Source organism: Arvicanthis niloticus, chromosome 25 (assembly GCF_011762505.2).
Source record: "Arvicanthis niloticus isolate mArvNil1 chromosome 25, mArvNil1.pat.X, whole genome shotgun sequence".
Classification (NCBI taxonomy): domain Eukaryota; kingdom Metazoa; phylum Chordata; class Mammalia; order Rodentia; family Muridae; genus Arvicanthis; species Arvicanthis niloticus.
This window is the reverse complement of record NC_133433.1, coordinates 8875072-8894149: the sequence shown is the minus strand read 5'-3', so window position 1 is coordinate 8894149 and position 19078 is coordinate 8875072. Positions and strand designations below refer to the sequence as shown.

At 38.7% G+C, this 19078-nt stretch overlaps 1 non-coding gene across 1 annotated transcript; it reads left to right on the top strand.

Moving 5' to 3' along the window:
- Positions 1–18266: 18266 nt before the first annotated feature.
- On the top strand, positions 18267–18330 carry LOC143438681 (U7 small nuclear RNA). Its single transcript, XR_013107384.1, has one exon. It is a non-coding gene; the product is annotated as a U7 small nuclear RNA (small nuclear RNA).
- Positions 18331–19078: the final 748 nt, after the last annotated feature.

The window sequence follows — 19078 nt, the reverse complement described above, 5'->3', positions numbered from 1 at the left end:
GATATAGATTTTAAACCTTGATGAAGGTACAACAAACCACTAACCTGGTGGTTTAAAACAAATTAAAAAAATATTTATGTTTAGTTTGTGTGTGTGTGTAAGAATGTATCCTATATGTGCCCAAGGAGGCCAGAAGAGGTCATTGGATCCTCTGAGGCTGGAGTTATAGGTGGTTTTAAGCCATCTAATGTGTGTGTTAGAAACTGAACTCAGGTCCTTTGGAAGAACAAAAGTGCTTTTAACAGTTAGGCCATCTCCCCAGCTCCTAAGACACATTTTGTGTCACAGTTCTGAATGGTAGAAGACTGAAATGGGTCTCACTGGTTGAAAATAAAGGTGTTGGCAGGCAGAGCTTCATCTTTTTCTTCTGGAGATTGTATGAGGAACCTTTTCCCTTGTGTATCCCAGTTTCTAGGGGGCAAGATGGCCTGTGGCCCCCGTCTCCATCTTCAAAGCCAGCAGTGTAGCATCCTGCTACTCTGCTGTTCTCTTTGCTTTTGAGGACTCTTTTTTTTTTTTTTAATTTGAAATTACTTCTATGAGTACTATAGCATACCTTTCCACCTCATGACCATCAGGTACTAACATCCACAGAGTCTCTTTCTACAATATACAATTACCATATTCTTGGATCTTAGAATGAGGCCACAGATATGGTTAAGGGGCTATTATTCTTCTCACCATGGACAGTGTTGCTTCTCTTGCTCTTTGTTGTACATTCACAGTTTAGCATTTCAGTCCAGTCTTTAGTCTTAACTCTCACAAATACACTGATAAGTAATGTCCACCTTTGTATATATGCACAATTGTAACGAAGTACACTATGGCTAACTATGTCTTCATTTGGATTACATTAAAAAAATAAACCATCATTCTTACCGTTCATAAGACCCAGCTCCCACATTAATGCAATCCTCCATTTTGCATATATTCCCCATTTCAATCTGAGTGTTGTCCTTGTTAGCTTTTTTTTTTTTTCCCCTTCCAGCTTGGCACAGCAAGAGTTATTTGGGAAGCGAGCACTGCAGTTGAGAAAATGCCCCCACCGGTTTGACCATCTCAACAAGGCTGTGGGACATTTCCTTGATTAATGATTAATGTAGGAGGCCCCAGCCCATTGTGGGTAGTGCTACCCCTGATCTGTATATAAGAAAGCCATGAAAAGAAAGCCAGTAAGCAGAATTCCTCTATGTCCTGCTTTAGCTCCTGCTGTCTTCAGGTTCCTGCCTTTAGGTTCCTGTCCTGCTTAGGTAAGTTCCTGCCCTGACTTCCCTCAGTGATGACCGTGTGTGATATAAATCCTTTCCTGCCTACATTGCCTTTAGTCAAGGTGTTTTAGCACACCAATAGAATGCCTAAGATAATAAATTTGTACTGGGTTTACAAGATATACTGTGACAGAAAGGACCATGTTGTTATGAGAGGATTTTTGACTTTCTTTGAACTTTGGGCTGAAAAAGCTGTTGAGTGTTCAGAGCTCAGTGGGTGCTTGGAGTTCAGTAGGTGCTTGTAAGATTAAAATGTGGAGAGCACTGCAGGTCTGGCTCATGAACTTTCAGAGGGAAATGAAGATTCTACCTGGGTCTCTCATGTGCCATTTTGTATTACGCCTCAGTGGTTCTAGTCAGCTATCATTAAGAAGACACTAGAACTATTTAAAGTGAAATCATTGCTTTATTAGGGCAATGGATACGGGTCATCTGAAGCTGAGAAATGAATGGTGATTAGTAAGAGACCAGCCTCATTGGGGTGAAATATTCTGAGAGTATTTCCTAAGGCTCAGCACACAGGGAGCTGTGGTCCAGAGGGGGCTAAGGCTGCATCTTATGCTGGCAGCTCAACTCAGTAATGTGTAAAAGTCACCTAGGGAAAACTGGTTTTGAAGGCGTGGAGGGGTCACGGAGAACAACTGAGACTTGGCACTGTATGGCAGGGCTGGGGTCCCTGAAGAAAGGCCTCAAGGGTCACATTGGCAGGGGTTCAGCCTCAGTTTCAGTGGCCACCCCAGCATATTGGGGTATCAGTACGATGTATCAACCACCAAGGAGAGGAGCAGCTGTGCATTTGGGCCCCTCCTGAGCCAATGAAACAAGCGTTGTGCTGTGAAGAGCAGTGCAGGAGAGATGTGGATCCTCGAAGCACAAGCTAGTCCATCCCAGACCTCAGACACTGGGCTTTTCACACTGTTGGGCTTTGATTCTGCTTTGATCTGATTGTAACTGCACACTGGCCCCTCCGATTTGAAATAAGACACTGTTGAAACTATTTTTTTTGATTTTACAAGAGATAAGAGATTTTGCAATTTCTGAGAGAGACATAGGAACGAGATTTTTGAATTTTAAAAGAAACTTTGGAGGTTTTAGAGAAACGAAAGTTTAGATATTTAGATAATTTTAGACTTGCTTTGAAACTTGAAAGAGACTTTGGGTGTTTGAAAGAGACTGGGCTTCTAACGTGTGTTAATTTCCAAAGACTGTGATGATTTTAAGGTTTGGAGTGTTTTATATTAAGATATCGGTATTAATATGAGATCTTGGAGATGAACAAGAAACAAAGGAGTCTGGTTTCATAGTAATGTATCCGTGAGTGAAACTAACCAGGGATTAATTTTTCTTATTAGTTTTCTGTCAAAAATGACACAAGCTAGAGTCATTTGTGAAGAGGGAACCCCAGTAGAGAAAATGCCCCCACAAGATTGGCATATGGGCAAGCTGGTGGGATGTTTTCTTCAGTGGTTCTAAGTTGTCTAAGAAAGCAGGCTGAGCAAGCAATGAGGAGCTATGTAGGCAGTAAGTCCTGCTTCTCCATGGCCTCTGCTTCAAGCTACAGGTCCCTGCCCTGCTTGAGTTCCTTTCCTGACTGTTGCCTGTCAGTGTAAGATGAAATAAACCCTTTCTCACCAAGTTGCTTTGGGTTATGGTTTTTTTTATCATAGCAATAGAAAAATCTTAACTATGTCAAAAAATCCTTCACTTAATTTAGGATATAATTTAGAAACACAGAAAGCTGTGTGTGTTTCTTGTAATAATCTTTGTCCTAGTGGTTCCAAATTTCATCAGTTCTAGTTTTAACTTTTTCTCATTCTTTTCATATTTAGTTGTTCAATTTTATTTTAATAATTTGACTTCTATAGACTTTAGTCTTCCCATCTGTAATTCTCCTCTTCACACAATTCACGAAATGATCTACTTCACAAAGGAACCTAATCTAACAGATGTGAAATACTTAACTAGGATGACCAGTCTAGTAAATACGTTACATACATAGCAGAAAATTGTTTACATTCGTTGGTAAAGTGTACTAACTTTGAATAAATATCCCTTAAGGGAATATTTACTAAAGGGTTGGTTCCTAGCCCAAGGAATTATTGAAAGAAGGTAGCATTTAAGAGGTGAGGCTATAGCGTGTTTTAGGAGCAGGAGATTGCCCTCTAAGCGGACTGTGGGTTTTTTGTGTCTTCTTTTGTTTATTCCTGGTCTTAGGATAAATGGCTTTATTCTGCTATGTGCTCTCAACATGGTTTGCTGCTTCCCTACAGGTCAGAGAGTAAGTGGGGCAAGCAGCCATAGACTGTACTCCATAAGCTCTGAATGAGATACGTCTTTTCTCTTTTTAAATTGATTGTGTCAAATGTTTCATTTATAGTCACAGAAAGCTAACTAACAGTGTGACAAAACTTTTCTTCCTTTTTCTAGTTTTCTGTTTTTATTTAAGGGAAGTAAAGTCTTTAGGAAGCAGGCAAGCTCCTGAGCACAGAGTGTATCTGGTTCCCATGTTCCTCTATTATTCAGTGTTCATTAGTTCACCATGCAGTGGCCCCATGATATTCAGCGATCACATTGAACATGTGATCACATGTCACATATATTATTACTAGTATCTATGTGTTTGTCTTCCTTAAATTCATATGTTGAAATATTAATGCTTAAAGCCATGAGACATGATTAAGTTACAAAAGCCTTATGAATGTGATCAGCAACCTTAAAAGAGACCACAAGAGTTCCCCTGCACCAGGAGACAGAACTAATGATAAAATGTACTGACACTATCAAAACAAAAATTAAAGAGCAAACGAACAACAACACTCACATCCACAGCAGGTACAATAGTCACATCCACAGCAGGTACAACACTCACATCCGTAGAAGGTACAACAGTCACATCCACAGCAGGTACAACGATCACAACCACAGCAGGTACAACACTCACATCCACAGCAGGTACAACACTCACATCCACAGCAGGTACACTCACATCCGTAGAAGGTACCCAAATGGCAGGAAGATCTCTAGCGGATGCCAATGATTCAGTGATGTGATCTGCGACTTTCCAGCTCTCACTACTACTCAGAGTTTTTGTTGTTTATTTATTGTTGGGAGCCGACTTTAGTAGAAAGCGGCTAGATCAACTTTGCAGCCATCTGGAACCATATACCATGATGAAAGACTTGGTTTTCAAAAGCCTATAACAGCTGAAGCACACTCTGATAAATATATTGTTTATCCCACATAGCTTGTTTTGCTGTTTAGTGACCTCAGCTGTATGGTGGCATGAGTTCATGGGCTCCTGGCAGGGTTTATAAGCTGCACCCGGGAAGGGCTCGCGGGCTCGCCATCTTGACTACCAACTGCTAAGCATCCCGAGTAAACTGCAGTGAGAAGGAACCGGTTGTTCCGTGTCTTAATTCCTGCTGGTTAGGGTTGGTGCGGCACAGTTTATAACACAGTTGATGGTATTTTTGCTGGCCTCTAGGCTCCTTCAGCGCCTATTCATGCAGACTTGTTATACATCTCAGGGCATTCAGGCCCTTCTCAGCTCCTTCTCTAACCCTAAACTCCCAGGCTGCTCCAGTTAGCAGGCTTCCCTCCTCTCAGCTACTCATCCTCCTTATAATCTGAATGATTTTTCCATGGCCCCCTCACTTTCCTATCCCTGACCATGTCTAGTCTTTGTCATTTTTCCTTAGTTCTGGACTCTTCCAGATGCCTCTGGATGCTTGATCTCTCTCTGTGTGTCTCTCTGTGAGTCTCTCTCTGTCTCTGTCTCTGTCTCTGTCTCTCTCTCTCTCTTCCTCTCCCTTCCCCTGTCTCCCTCTGTCTCTCTCTCTGTTTCTGTCTCTCTCTCTCTCTCTTTCTCTCTCTTCCTCTCCCTTCCCCTATCTGTCTCCCTCTGTCTGTCTCTGTCTCTCTCTCTCTGTCTGTCTCTCTCTCTCTCTCTCTCTCTCTCTCTCTGCCACAATAAAAACTTTCCCCCTAATCATGGAGTTGCCATCTTGGCAGTTTCTCTACTGTGCCCTTGTTAACAATAACCATTTAACAAAATACCATTTGGAGGTTCCATCTAGTGTTTGTGACCCTGCCATGGATTTTTTTTTTTTTTAAAACCAAGTTTACTGTTCTCTGTACCAGGTATAAATTCCATCCTGTGAAACAAGCATCAAATCCAATCAGAAAGTGGTTGGTTACCCTAGAGCAGTCATGCCACTAAGATCACAAACATGATTTCCTCACAAATCATGGGTAGGGAGGTGAGAGTGGGAAGGTGGGTGGGGGCATATCATCATGAAGCATGGGGAGCAGAATGGGATGGGGGTCCCTGGGTGGATAGGGGATAACATCTGAAATGTAAATAAAATATCTAATAAAAACATTAAAAAAAAAAAAAAAAAAAAAAAAAAAAAAAAAAAAAAAAAAAAAAAAAAACCTCATCCTTGCTGCCTGGAAGTCAGTATTGTGCTAGCAGCCTTCAGATGAAAATGGAGAACTCTCAGCTCCTCCTGCACCATGCCTGCCTGGATGCTGTTAGTGTTTCTGCCTTGATGACAATGGACTGAACCTCTGAACCTGTAAGCCAGCCTCAATTAAATGTTGTCCTTATAAGAAAAAAAAAAATCACCAACATAAACCACTATGCTCATCATACGTAAATGATTGGGATCCAAACTCAGGTCCGTACTCTTTACCAACGGAGCCACCTCTCCAGCTTTGTAAAGAGTAACTTTAAGCAGAAGAAAATTCCTTGGCATAGTTATGCTCAAGTTGAAATACAATCTGATTTTTAATACTTCTCCTAAGGAGCAGTTTGTTCTTGGCAATAGGGGATCCAAGACCTTGGGAGTTACAGTATTTCTAAGCAGTTTTAAAGGGCTAACCAACAGTAAGAACTAAACATAACACCCTATGCTTGATTAACCCATAAACCAAAGACCTGACAGGGCCTGTATGGTTCCACCTAAGGGTTATGCACTGATGAAAATTAGTTCCTCTGGAACTAGTCATTTTAGACTCTTGGAACAATGGAATTGCCCAAGGTTAGGAATTCTACCCAGTTGTTCCTGCACAACAGTTCAGGTTTATAAGGAAGTATAAAATGGGGCAGGGTTTGGGACAAGTAAACACAGCATTGCTCATAGAGTAATGGATAGCAAAGCCAGAAACAACCCTGAACAAGTAGATGAACAAAACAGGACAAAAGAAAATAAGCTCCTTTATTCTTACTGTGGGCATGAACAACTTGTGCTGTCTTCGTTTTGATGCTTAAAAGAGTCGCACAGTGTTAGTCACTTTCTTTTGCTGTGAAAAGCAAAAAAGCCTGTATGTACTGAGCCTCTGAAAGTGCAGGGGAAAAAATAAGGCACTTGGTTTCTGTTACTTCTCATGGTGAGTCCCAATGTCATGGCAGGGATTATGTGGTAGATCAGAGATACTCAGCTCATGGCAGACAGGAGACAGAGGGATATAAAGACATGAGGAGGTGTGTCCCCAGTGAGGTACTTCTAGTGGGGTCCAAACTCCACCTGGCATGGTTTGCATCCTCATGCTCTCTTCTCTCCATAGCTTATCCAGTTCCAGCCGTCCATTTCCTATCCAAATCACAGCACCCAGCCTGCCAAGATTTTATTGTTTGTGTCTTTTCATGGCATGATAGCTTCCTATGGGTTGAGGGATACAGAGTGACGCTTGACAACAAAGAAACATTATCATTATTCTAAAGAGTTTTCTATAAGAGTCACTGAAGGCCAATGGGATCAGAGCAGGCTCATGTGGCCTAGATAGGGACAACCAGATTCTTTGCGACATAATCGTTCATAATCTATAACAGACAACAGTTTAAGTGATGGTCCAAGTGATTTGTTTATTCTTTGAATGACTTTATTATAGCTTATGGGGATCTGTGTATTTCTGGAAAAAATATTTTAAACATTAATCTATACTTTAGCTCAAAGGTTCCATGTCTGTTAGTTTCAAAGCATTCATTAGCAAAACAATAAACCTCTCATTTTAATAATTTAACATTGATAGAAGCATGTATTAGTTAGCATGACAGATTACTGTCATATATTGTAAATGGAAAGAATTCTGTGCCCTGACCCTTATCAGTTATATGAATAAATGAACTTTTAGGGGCCAGTGAAAAAAGTGAAATTGTGGTGCAGATGGAATTAAATTTTCACTTGTTCACCCAACTTGAGTTGTTTGGATTCAGTAGAGTGCTAATCTTAGTATTTTTTTTTTTTTTAATATTTGAAAGAGCAAAGTACATAACTTGAATACTTATTAATACTGTCATATTTAAAGTTACTTTTATTGTCCATGCCACATACAGAATTCCATCAAATAAGATACTGTTTTTTTTTTTTTTTTTTGTCATAAAAGGTAGAGACTACAAGGTAGTAAGAGCTGAGAGTCCTGTGAGGACACAAACCGAATGTCAGCTGTGGATTCAAGCCTCCTTCTAGCAAATTCAATGAGGTGATAGGACCACAGAGAAATACAGGATCCCTCAGGCAGGCAAAGTCCAGTCTCAGTGCAGTGTCATTATTCCTGGCAAAGAACAGAATATTCAGTTTTTATTAGGGAGGACATTGAATGTGCCAGGTTGAAAAGCATCCTTCCTTCACTGAATGGTTTTCTAGCTTCCCTACAGTCCTCTCTGCACCAGTGAGAGCCTGTCTAAGAAGAAATTGTGGCAAGAACAGTTATCTGGGAGAACCATGAGTCTGGAGAACTCCTGAACTATTGTTCTGGCTAACTGTGGGGCCTGCTGTTGGCTGGGATAATTAGGGGAACTGAGAGCATGCTGTCCCTTCAGGAAGGCCATCATAAAGAGTACCCCTCTTTGGAGAATTGCAGTTTAGGAGCAATATTCCTGACAAGAAGCTGGATGTGGCAATTTACATTTCATTGATGGGAGCTTTTTGCCATGGCTCTCATCACTGAGGACAGTGATATCCTCTGTTAATGCTGCCCAACCAACTGGACACAGGCCTGGCAATTTACCATCATGTGGGATCCATTTAGGCTTGGCTTGTGCTATGCTCAGAGGATTAATTAAGTTCAGTAGGAACTCCTTAGGTTTGCCCCGGCCACAAGTTCTATAAAAGTAGCTGTTCAAACAGCTCAATTTCCCCCTCTGAGGGCAGCTCTCAAGTCTCAGAAATTTCTTTAGATTTTGCTTAATTTTTTATCTTTTTTTCCTCTTCAGTTCTCCTCGACAATACCTGCTTTTGCTTTGCTTACTCCTGCGTATCCACATCTCTAATCGTCACCAGCATGAGGTGATGAACTCAGGAGCCATCATCTCAGGTTAGCTTTTCATGACAAGTGAGTTTCTAGCACCTGAGTTCCTGGGTCCCATGCTTTGGAAAAACCCTGTAATGCTCAAATAGCTGCATCAGTCCCAAATCAAAATGGCCTCAGAAATAAGGCAGCTCCTGAAAGGGCATTCTCATTGAGAAATTTGTGCTTAATCAATGTAAAATTACTCAAAGGCAGGTGAACAAAGGTGTCTTCAGCTGTAGTTGCAATGAAAAATTCTTAATCAGACTTTATTGAGGTCACCTTCTCTTTCTGTTCAATTTTAGGTATCCACTTAACCTCTCCTGCTAGAAGGCTTTCTGTTTCCATGGAGGTATTTCTAGGCTAGCTCTCTGCCTAGATTTCAGTATCAGCTAGGATACAGTTTTCACAGTAAAACTCCAGATAGTCTAGCATTGAATGGGTGTAAGCAGGTAGAATACTGTTGAGAAAGTCTGGTGAAAGAGGACTCTTGGAATCACCTTCTGAGACACAATATTATGTACATAATAGATAGTGATTGATAGTCACACAAAAGCAACTTCCAGTCTTCAAGTAGCCAATGATTTCCTTCATATCCCCCCTTTCCTTCTCTTAGGCATGGTTATCAAAAAGGCATGCCATAACACCAAGTGTAAGAGGAAGCCACGGTGGGATTCCTCCCAAGGACACTGTACTGCAGATGGTCTTAGTAGCATATCTCATCACTCATCAAGGGTGACATACAAGCATCACTATAAGAAGAAGGCACAATATCCCAAACCACATAGTGGAAAGAGTGAAAAGTAGCCCTATTGATATTTTTTTTCTGTGGACACTCTCCCTTACATTTCAGCCTCACTTACATATCTCAGCATCTATTGCAAGGACCATGCAAATATTTTTTCTGAACTCATCTTTGGTTCTGTCAGTCTCTGGGAACCAGTTGTATTCTGGGACTTTTCATAGATAAACATGAATAAATATCTACTTATTCCAAATATGATGCCATAGGCAGGCCAAAGAAAGGATTCCATTCAAATCTAGTTTAGGGCAAAGAGCTACTTATAGAAGCATGGTGTCTCAGTGACAGCAGAATAATACAAACAAACAAACAACCCACCTCCAGAATTCACAGCTTGCAGGCAGCTCTGTAGGTTGTAGAAAAATGCTCTCTCTCTCTCTCTCTCTCTCTCTCTCTCTCTCTCTCTCTCTCTCTCTCTCTCTCTACCTTACTAGTTTCTCTCCCCCCCCCCCCGCCTTGCTATTGCTTATATAACTTTGAAAACGGTATTGTGGATCTTTGAACTTTCAGGAGCTCCCGGAGTGTTCTTTATTTTCTTTACTTCTTGAGTTTTATGAGCTTCCTTCTTTCCTCCAGGAGAAAATGTTTCAGATGAGATGAAATGTTATATAACATCATCTAGTAGACAGTGTTTGCTTTAAACCTCCCAGGGTCTTGAACTACAAAATACAACATCCTGGCAGAAAAACTGGGGGAAGGGAATTCAGGTGGCAGGTAGATTTGGGTAGAGTGGAATACGGTCACTTTAAGAGGTCCACAGTTTTGAAACAAAGGCCTGAGCCTCAATACCTGTTCCAATATCTCATGGTGAACAAGTAGGGAAAAGACAAGGCCAGGGATACTTCTGATATAGAAAGTGGGTAGATATTTTGGTAACAAAGAAATTGGGTAAGCATTTAGGTTTGGGGTCTCTTGGTTTTTCAACTACATATATATTTGTTGGCCACTTAAGGTATGCAGTCTCACAGAAGGAGGGGCTCGTGCTTCTTCTATGCAAGTTTCTAGGGGTTAACTAGTTCTCTACTTTCTTGTCTAGAAATCTCACATCATTGGCCTTTAAGAATTAGCAAATAACCTTGCAACATAAAGAAGAAGACCTTAATATACTATAGGCTTCTTTCTGCAGTTCCTATGCTAAATGCACCTTTTAATTTTTTTTCCATGAAATTAAAATTGTGTATTGGTAACTCCTACAGCAAGATAATGAGATCCAAATTGGTAGGATCTGTGCATCCTAGCTGAAGAGTGAGTGTGGTCTGTTACTTTCCTAATATTGCATAAACATGTGAAGAAAACATGTGGAAAAGAAACCTTGAAATTTGTTTAAGAGTTAAGTAGCATAAAGTTTAGAATTTGAGGAAGAATTTAAAATGTTTCCACATATACCCTAATATCTTCTTTTAATGTAAATATTTTCTTTTTTTTCTAATTGAATATAATATATTCTAATCAAGTTTTCCCTCCATCATCTTCTCTCAGATCCTTCCACCCAACAAATACACACCCTTTCTTTTTATCACTAGAAAACAAACAAGCAACTAATACACACACACACACACACACACACACACACACAACAAACAAACAAAACCCAAACAACTCAAAAAAGCAAAAAAAGCAAAACAGAATAGGACAAAATAAACAAACAAGCAGAAGAATGGAGCCAAAGGAAAAGTATAAGAAACACATCAGACACGCACACACGCACATCCTCAGGGGGATTTGATAGAGATATTCCTGTTAGGACTGAGTACTCCAAGGTCTTTCACTCTCTGCACATTGCCAAGTGGGTCTCTGTATTTGTTCCCATCTGTTTCAAGAGGAAGCTTCTCTGATGATGGCTGAGCCAAGTACTGATCTATGAATATAGCAGAATGTTGATAGGTCATTTTATTGCTCCGTTCCTATTGTTCTATTTAAGAACAGTAGTATTTAGTGTTCCCCTAGGTCCCTTGTCTATTTAGTCTAAGATTCTTGGCCATCCAGGCAGGGTCTATCTCGTGGAGTAGGCATTAAATCCAATCAGATACCAGTTAGTTGCTTCTACAACTTTTGTGCTATGATTGCACTAACGCATCATGCGAGCAAGTCACCATTGTAGGTCACAGGGTTTGTAGCTGGGCTCGAATTTACCATTCTCCTCTAGTAGTGAGCAGAGTGCCTTCCAGAAGCATGAAGACAAGTGAGTACGGGTAAAGGCATAGGTAGGAACCAGCTAGACTTCGCATGTCTTCAACAATAGGACTTCTCCATCAGTTTGTGGAAAGCCAACAACAGCTTTGGCAATAACCTAGGTTGTTTGGAGGTGTCTACAAGACATCTTTGGCCAAGAACTCAATTAGATATAACCTATTCTTGGCACTGGATTCTCCATCTGTGGCACATGAAACCATCCAGTTTCATTTGGTGGCAATAGATGTCTAGTTGAGGCTTCATCTCCTCTGTTATTTGGTTATTCCAAATGTGTGTATGTGTGTGTATGGGAATATATAAATTCTTATATTTCTGGTTGTGAGCCTAGCCTTTAAGGGCTGAGCTATCTCTCCAGCCCAAGAACATATATTCTTAAAAATAGAAATATAGGAAGCTTGAGTCATCAAAGGTAATTTTTAGAAATGATAACCATGTCAATGTGACTGAAGCTAAAACCTCCATGAACCTCAAACCACTGACTATGAAACCCTAATTTACACATGTTTCTGACAAATATATTTTAGAAAAATTGTAGAGACAACACAATTAAAGATGTATGGTTATGACCTTTGAACTTCTTATATGTCATGTATTTAGATCTTCAGGTAAAAATAATTATATATGAATGTTTACAATAGAGCAGTATAATTTTTTAAAATCTATTAACAGGAAACATTGAATGAATATGTATAACAGCCCATGGTCTTCAAGGAAGAGAGATGTACTATATAGAGTAAGTTAAGAAAGCTGGGAATTAACTTATGATATATGCTTTCTTATGATTACAGAGCAGTGGGGTTGGAGAGACAGTTCAGCAGTTAATGGCTCATACTACTTTTGCAAAGAACCCAAATTCCATTCTAACTGTTTAGATAGGGCAGCTCAAAACCACATGTAATTCCAGATACAGGAGGATCTAACAGTTCTTCTGGCCTTCATGAATGCTGATACTTACATGCAACAAACCCTATATACATAATTAAAATCTTAAAGGGCATTCAATAATTACAGGATAAATGCTTCAGCGTACAATGTATGTTAGCCTTAAAGGGGGATTTCTTGTGATGAGAATTATGGCTTCATAATTTATCCAAACACATTATACTTTATTACCTATTACAATTTCATTTAAAATGTATGTAAAGTTAACTTGCAGTGGTAAATTAAGGTACTTTTGTTTAACTTTTTACTGAACTGTCCCATTAAAGCACTTTATCATAGTTAATTTTTTGACAAGTATATGTCTTGGTAAAATTATAAATGCATGTTGAACAAATAAGAGGAAAACACAGGAATTTTCAAAGGTGTGAGGGAGACTTAAGACTCTACCTGTGAATCACTGCCCATTCATCCACATAACATTAATACTGTGATCAGAAAAGGATGATCCAGAGAGAAGAAAGAGACCTCTTAATAGAGAGGACCTCCCAATGGGGAAGGAATAGAGAAGACAATCAGATTAGAGCTATTCATAGCCTTGGTTAGGGGAACTTCTCTTTGTAGATGGTACCAGTTAATACAGAGACCACTGGTCTCTGCAGTCAAAGTGCAAGCAACCAGTGACTATTGGGTGCCTAGCTCTAAATAGGACATCTGTATCACAGCCCAGGGAACACTAGAGAGGAGGGACAGGAGTAATGTAAGAACCAGACGATGCAGAGGAATGCTATGAAATACTGTCTTCTGGTAATATGGTCATTGTACTCATAAACTCCCAGTAGCTGTGGCTACTATACAAGTGTGAAATTGAAAAGGAATTTAAAAACTGAGAAGCATATCTTATGAAGCTGGCGGTGAGTACAGGTAACTATTTAAATAATGGATGGGATTAAATGAAACCATTAGACCTAAACCCTTAGTTGTTAAAAAAGACTGTCAGTGAATGCCACTATGTTGGAGTCCCTTCATCCTTCTTGCCCAATTAAACGTCTTTATAAATTTTATTTATTCACCAGAAGTGAATTGGAGTTGTTTAAAAATATTTTCTTCCACAATTGCTTTTCATATTCAATAAATTGAGCATAATTACTACTACAGTTGTATTATGCATGTAATCATTGTAATTTTATTCTTCTACATGTATTTATTCTTTGAGAAATGGCTGCCACAGAATGTGGTATGGTAGTTAATATTAACACACGAGAAAAGAAGTTGCACTTACCCAATTAAGATATTATTTTTAAAAACCTGTGTAAAAGGCAGTTCTGCCCACTCAGTCATTTGGTTCTTTGTAGTTTTAGCTAATCCTTGTAATTGAAAGGTTAGATGTTGAGTAGATTAGAGATGTTTATACTGTTTTTTTCTTTCATTTTCTCTTTAGCTGGAGGCATTTAAATGATGTCAAATACAAGCTACTATGCCAACTAGAAGTTAACCTTTTGCCATGCTATTTCTATTTCACATGTTAACTATAACAAAACTTTTCTTAACATAATTAGTAAGTGTTTATATTAGGCAACATATTCTGAATTAGACCATGTAAGGCCACATTTTTTTTTTAATTTCCCAAGATACCTTTCAACTAATAGTAGTAGGGATATGCATGTTTATGAAAAGTTGTAGAATATCTTCTGGCCTATCTCAATTCAGTACTGCTTCCTTTACTTTTTAAAAATATTTATTTATTAATTGTTTAATATATGAGTACTCTTTTTCCATGTACACCTGCATGCCAGAAGAGGGTACCACAACCCAGTACAAATGGTTCTGAGCCACCATGTGCTTGATGGAATTTAATTCAGCACTCCTGGAAGAGCAGATGATAGTTTTAAGAACTGAGCTTACCTCTCCAACTGCAGCCTCTTTTACTTAAGCAGATGAAAACTGAAAATAATGAACTTTGAATGCCAGACCCTAGAAGAGAATAATACTATACCTTCTACACTAGCTATGCATGCCTGAGAATCATGGCTACAGACCATTTTCCTTCATGGAAAGTGCCAGTGAGGGACAAGATGGAGAAGGCTCCTGTAAGGTACAACTTGTTTTTATGGATCTTATTTTCAATTGGTTCCTTTTGGAGCAGCTTTTTCTATGATCTTCTCTAGATTGGGCTTCAGTTTCCTTGAGAAGCTCTCCACTGAACAACTGTCCCCATAAGCACTCATAAGAAAATTTGTAAGAAGTAGTGTGTGCTTTCCATTGGCTTATTTCTACATCTAGCTGGAGGGATGAGTGTTCAGTTGCATTTAGCTTTGACCTGAAGCTGTCTAAAGAAACCACATCTATGTTGAAGATCTTGAAGACCAATTGACTGACTTAATATCATGATTATGAAGAGATAGAATGTTACACATGAGAGACAAAATTATCTTGGGGACATATTTAGTTCCTTTTAACAGCTATTTTGCCAGCCCAGGGGTTTTTAAGAACCATTGCAGTCCAGTCTCTGAACTAGTCTTTGAATATAATTACATAGATCTATGTTACCTGTACTTTGATTGCTAAATAGATCTATTATTGAATAACGCAAAGTTCAGGGATCATTTTGTTCTTCAAAGCTACCATATTATGGCTCTAGCAAGCACCCATTCAGATGAAACAATCATCTAGTTAAAATGATTCGTTTTAATTATACCTAGTTTTTTAAGGACTAATTTTCATGTGATGTGTACCCTTGCCCATGCTAATATTTAACATGACAAAGCACAACTAGCGAACCTGCTAACTACCATTATCTGTCACTTACCATATATTTAGTGTTGGAATCTAAGGATGCCAGTTTTACCTAACTTACATTAAATTTGATATATTTAATTGATATATTTAATTGATATATTTAATTGAATGCATTGTTATTCTAGTGAAGGAATCCTCTTTTCCATAAATTTATTCTCTTGAATATAGCTTTCATTCAATAGAATATTGCAATAAGCCATTTATATACCCAAACTAAGCCATTAATTAGATTGTTGCTAAGCTCATAAATGCTACATGCTATGTCTATATTTCCTTAAGAATGGGGATACAATATCACATTAGGAGTGCATCTCTGGGTGTGGCGTACATGCATGCACATGTGTAGGCCATATCAAATGTCAGTATCTTCTTCTGTTGCTCTCTATTCTAGGAGACAGTCTCCCATTGGATGTTAATCTTAGCTATGCTGATTGGTCAGTGAGCTATTGGGATCTGTCTGTCTCTTTCCTCAAACATTTCTAGTTGTTCACATTTATGTATGTGTGTGTTTTTTTATATTAAATTTAATTTAAAAAATTATTTTAGATTCTTTTTTTAAATCCGAACTCAAGTCCTCATGACTACACAAAGAATACTACACTTTTGCCTATTGAATCATAGCTCCCACCTTAGGTTTTAAAAACATTTCTAAGTAGAAAATTTTACTCAAGCATGTAGTTTTAGACTGTTATAGGTTACCTTTTGACTCAAATAATAAAGGTTTATTATGGAAAAAACTCTAAATTTTCTGCATCGGAAAATTCTTAGGCATCTTATATAATAATTTACTCTTTTCAGAATTTATCTTTCTTAATTAAACAATTTGCTTGTTTATATTTATAATAATTAGGAAAGGGAATACGTCTCAATTCCCATCAACAGATGAAACACAGGTAAACTGTGGCACATATAGGAGGTTGTGCTGTTGTAAAGAATAAAGGGAAAAGCCTGCCATTTTCAGGAGAATAGATGTAACTGGAAATCATTACATTAAGGGAAATTCTAAACTCAGACAATAACTACATGTCATCTCTCATATGTGGAAACTAAGCTTAAACATGGTGTGTGCATGTGTGCATCGATGCATGTATATTTGTAGCTAATGAAACTAGAAAGGAGATCATGAGATGGGAGGGATAAGGTCTTGAAGGAGATAGAAAATAGGTTAAAGGAATACAATTATGGAAGAACTAAAAAGCATACTAGCTGGAAAGGAAACCATGTGGGGGGGACATTGGAGAGGGTAATTGGGAACAGGAACAAAAGAACAATCAATAACCACATGTATCTGTGTCCATGCCACGGTGAAACTCAGTATTTTGTTTTGTAACGTAAACATACTCTTTAAAAACTCATCCACATAAATGTGTGAATTTTCTGCTATATGTGATTTCTCTTACAGCAAGGATCTTTTTAGTCTTATTCACCCAAACAGTAACTGGTGTTATGTAATGAAGAGTAACAAAACACAGTTATTTGAATGTTATTGTGTTGTTTCCAGTGGTGACACAAGAAATTCCATCTGATTTGGATGAAAAGTTTACTTGTTTTAATGTGTGTGTGTGTGTGTGTGTGTGTGTGTATGTGTGTGTAGTTACCGAGAATCCTAACTATGTAAAACATTTGATAAACAACACAATGCTCTGAAGTCTTCACTGGTCACCTTTGGCACATAATCTTTCAAGCACAAAACATCCTTTGAAGGAAGCATGAGAGTTTCCTGCTTCTTTGACAAATATGAGCATGGCTGTCTTTGTGATATCTTATGTTCAATGTGTCATATACCTCCTTTTTAATCTTCCAAGTAAGTCTCATAACTTGGGAACATTTCTCAGACCTGTGAGATGCAGAGAAGGTAATAGCCAGTTTCTGGGAAGTTATGAAATCAACCTCAGCTCTCCCCTATTTTCAAGTGTATATAAATTTATGGTTTCACTTTGAAACATGAGTGCAGTAGCATGCCAAGTTAGCCACTAAAAAGAGTCTTTTCTTTCTGGATTTACAATATATTTACTAGATTGTCTATGACAGTATTACTCTCTAGTTAAAAATTTTCAATAACAATAAAATTGTTCACTTTCTTTTGTAGAGTTTAGAGATTTTTGCTTTTGTTTATATTTCCTCAGCACTTATGAGGATCCCACTCAGAGAAGACTATTCACCAAATTGAAATATTTATTTCAGCTATCTGGGACTACACTCATGCCAAGTCCTGCATGGGCATTCAAGGATTGGTGTGACATTGTCCCCACCCCTGGAGCAGAGCCAGCAGGATATAGGCTTTTAGCAGTGTTGATGGTTGCTAGGCTTAAGACTTGTTTGTATATTTTACTTTATGTTCCTGATTTGGGAGAATGCCCTCTCTGTCAAGGTTAAGGATGCCATGATAATTAGAGACATCATGAGTCTGGGAGGCAAGTGGATGTCCTGTGTCCTTAGCAAAATGGTAAATGCTGTGACCTTCAGGACAGTCATTATGGCTGTGGGAAAGAACTCTGAAAATATAAGTTCAAGAATGTATAATTTTCAACTAGGCAAAATATAAGGATGCAATATGAATTATATGAAGGGCTTCACTGACCTAAAAGAACAGAGGCAGCTGAATTGTGAGGCAGCTTGTCAGAAAGTTAAGGAAGGAGCTAAAGAAATTTAGGGAATAGTAATTGCAGGGCAAGATCCCACCCAGTTAAGTTTATTGTTTGTGTTTACAAAGGCAAATAGATTCCAGAGTTTAAGGTCAGCCTGGATCAGATTGAATTTAGGGGCAGTTGTGGTGGGAATGTTACTCTCAAGATAGGATCCCACACACCTAAGTTTATTGTTTGTGCTTACAAAGGCAGGCAGATCACTGAATTTATTTTGCAATGTTAAAAAGGTGTACTTGCTGTCTTCTAAGAATTAAGGTGCTAAGGTCATAAAATTTTGATTTGTGGGATAATCAAAATGGAACCTGAAGCAAATGACTGAATTTACATGTAAATAAGGTAGTGGGCTTTGGTCTGCAGGAGAGAGCTAGCCAGAGAGCATTGATTAGGCAGCAAACACAGCTCTTTTAGAATTTTTCTAGCAGGATTTCTGACTTTGGTTGGAAAATCCAATAATTTTTTTTTTCTAGCAGCTTTTCTGACTTTGGTCAGAAAACTCATGCCTATCCAGAGAGCCTTTAGAATTTTTCTACCACAAGACAGCTTTCTCTAGCAGAGAGCTGTCTTGAGTAGAGGGCTATCTCAAGCAGAAAGCTATTTTGTGCAGGTTACTGAGCTAAAAGCTATCTATGAAGAATGGCTTACGGAGCCATCTTGAGCAGACTACAAGGCTATCAACTTGTTCCCTTGATTGACTTTGAGTTGTTCTTTCACTCTTCCCAAACACTTCTTCCTTAGAACTTCTCTCCAAGCTGAGGCTTGTCCTTGGCACACTCAGGTACTTTGGACTCAGGTGCAGTCTTGAGTTTGTAGAATAAGAGGTTTTTAAAGGCAAAAAACACATCCTGGTATCATGCTCCAGAAGCTGCATAAGCTTTTGTATAATAAAGCAGTTTAAAAGCAGATAAGTTATCTGTGGCATCCTGAATAGAGTAGGTAGTGGTGGTCCCCCAAACTTAGCTTCAAGAGGAGTAAGTTCTCCTCCCCTAAGTAAGAAGTACATTGAGCCCTGAGTAGGGCAAAGGGAAAAGGCTGGCCCAGATTTCACGATATTCTAGGACTAAGGTTGCCAGACTCCTTAACAATTATATTCATTCTTTTTTTAAAAATCTGACCTGACCTGAACTCTGTAGTCTCTACATACATACAATGTAATTTTCAATTAATATTTAATACCTTTGTCAGATTTTGAGACATGGTCA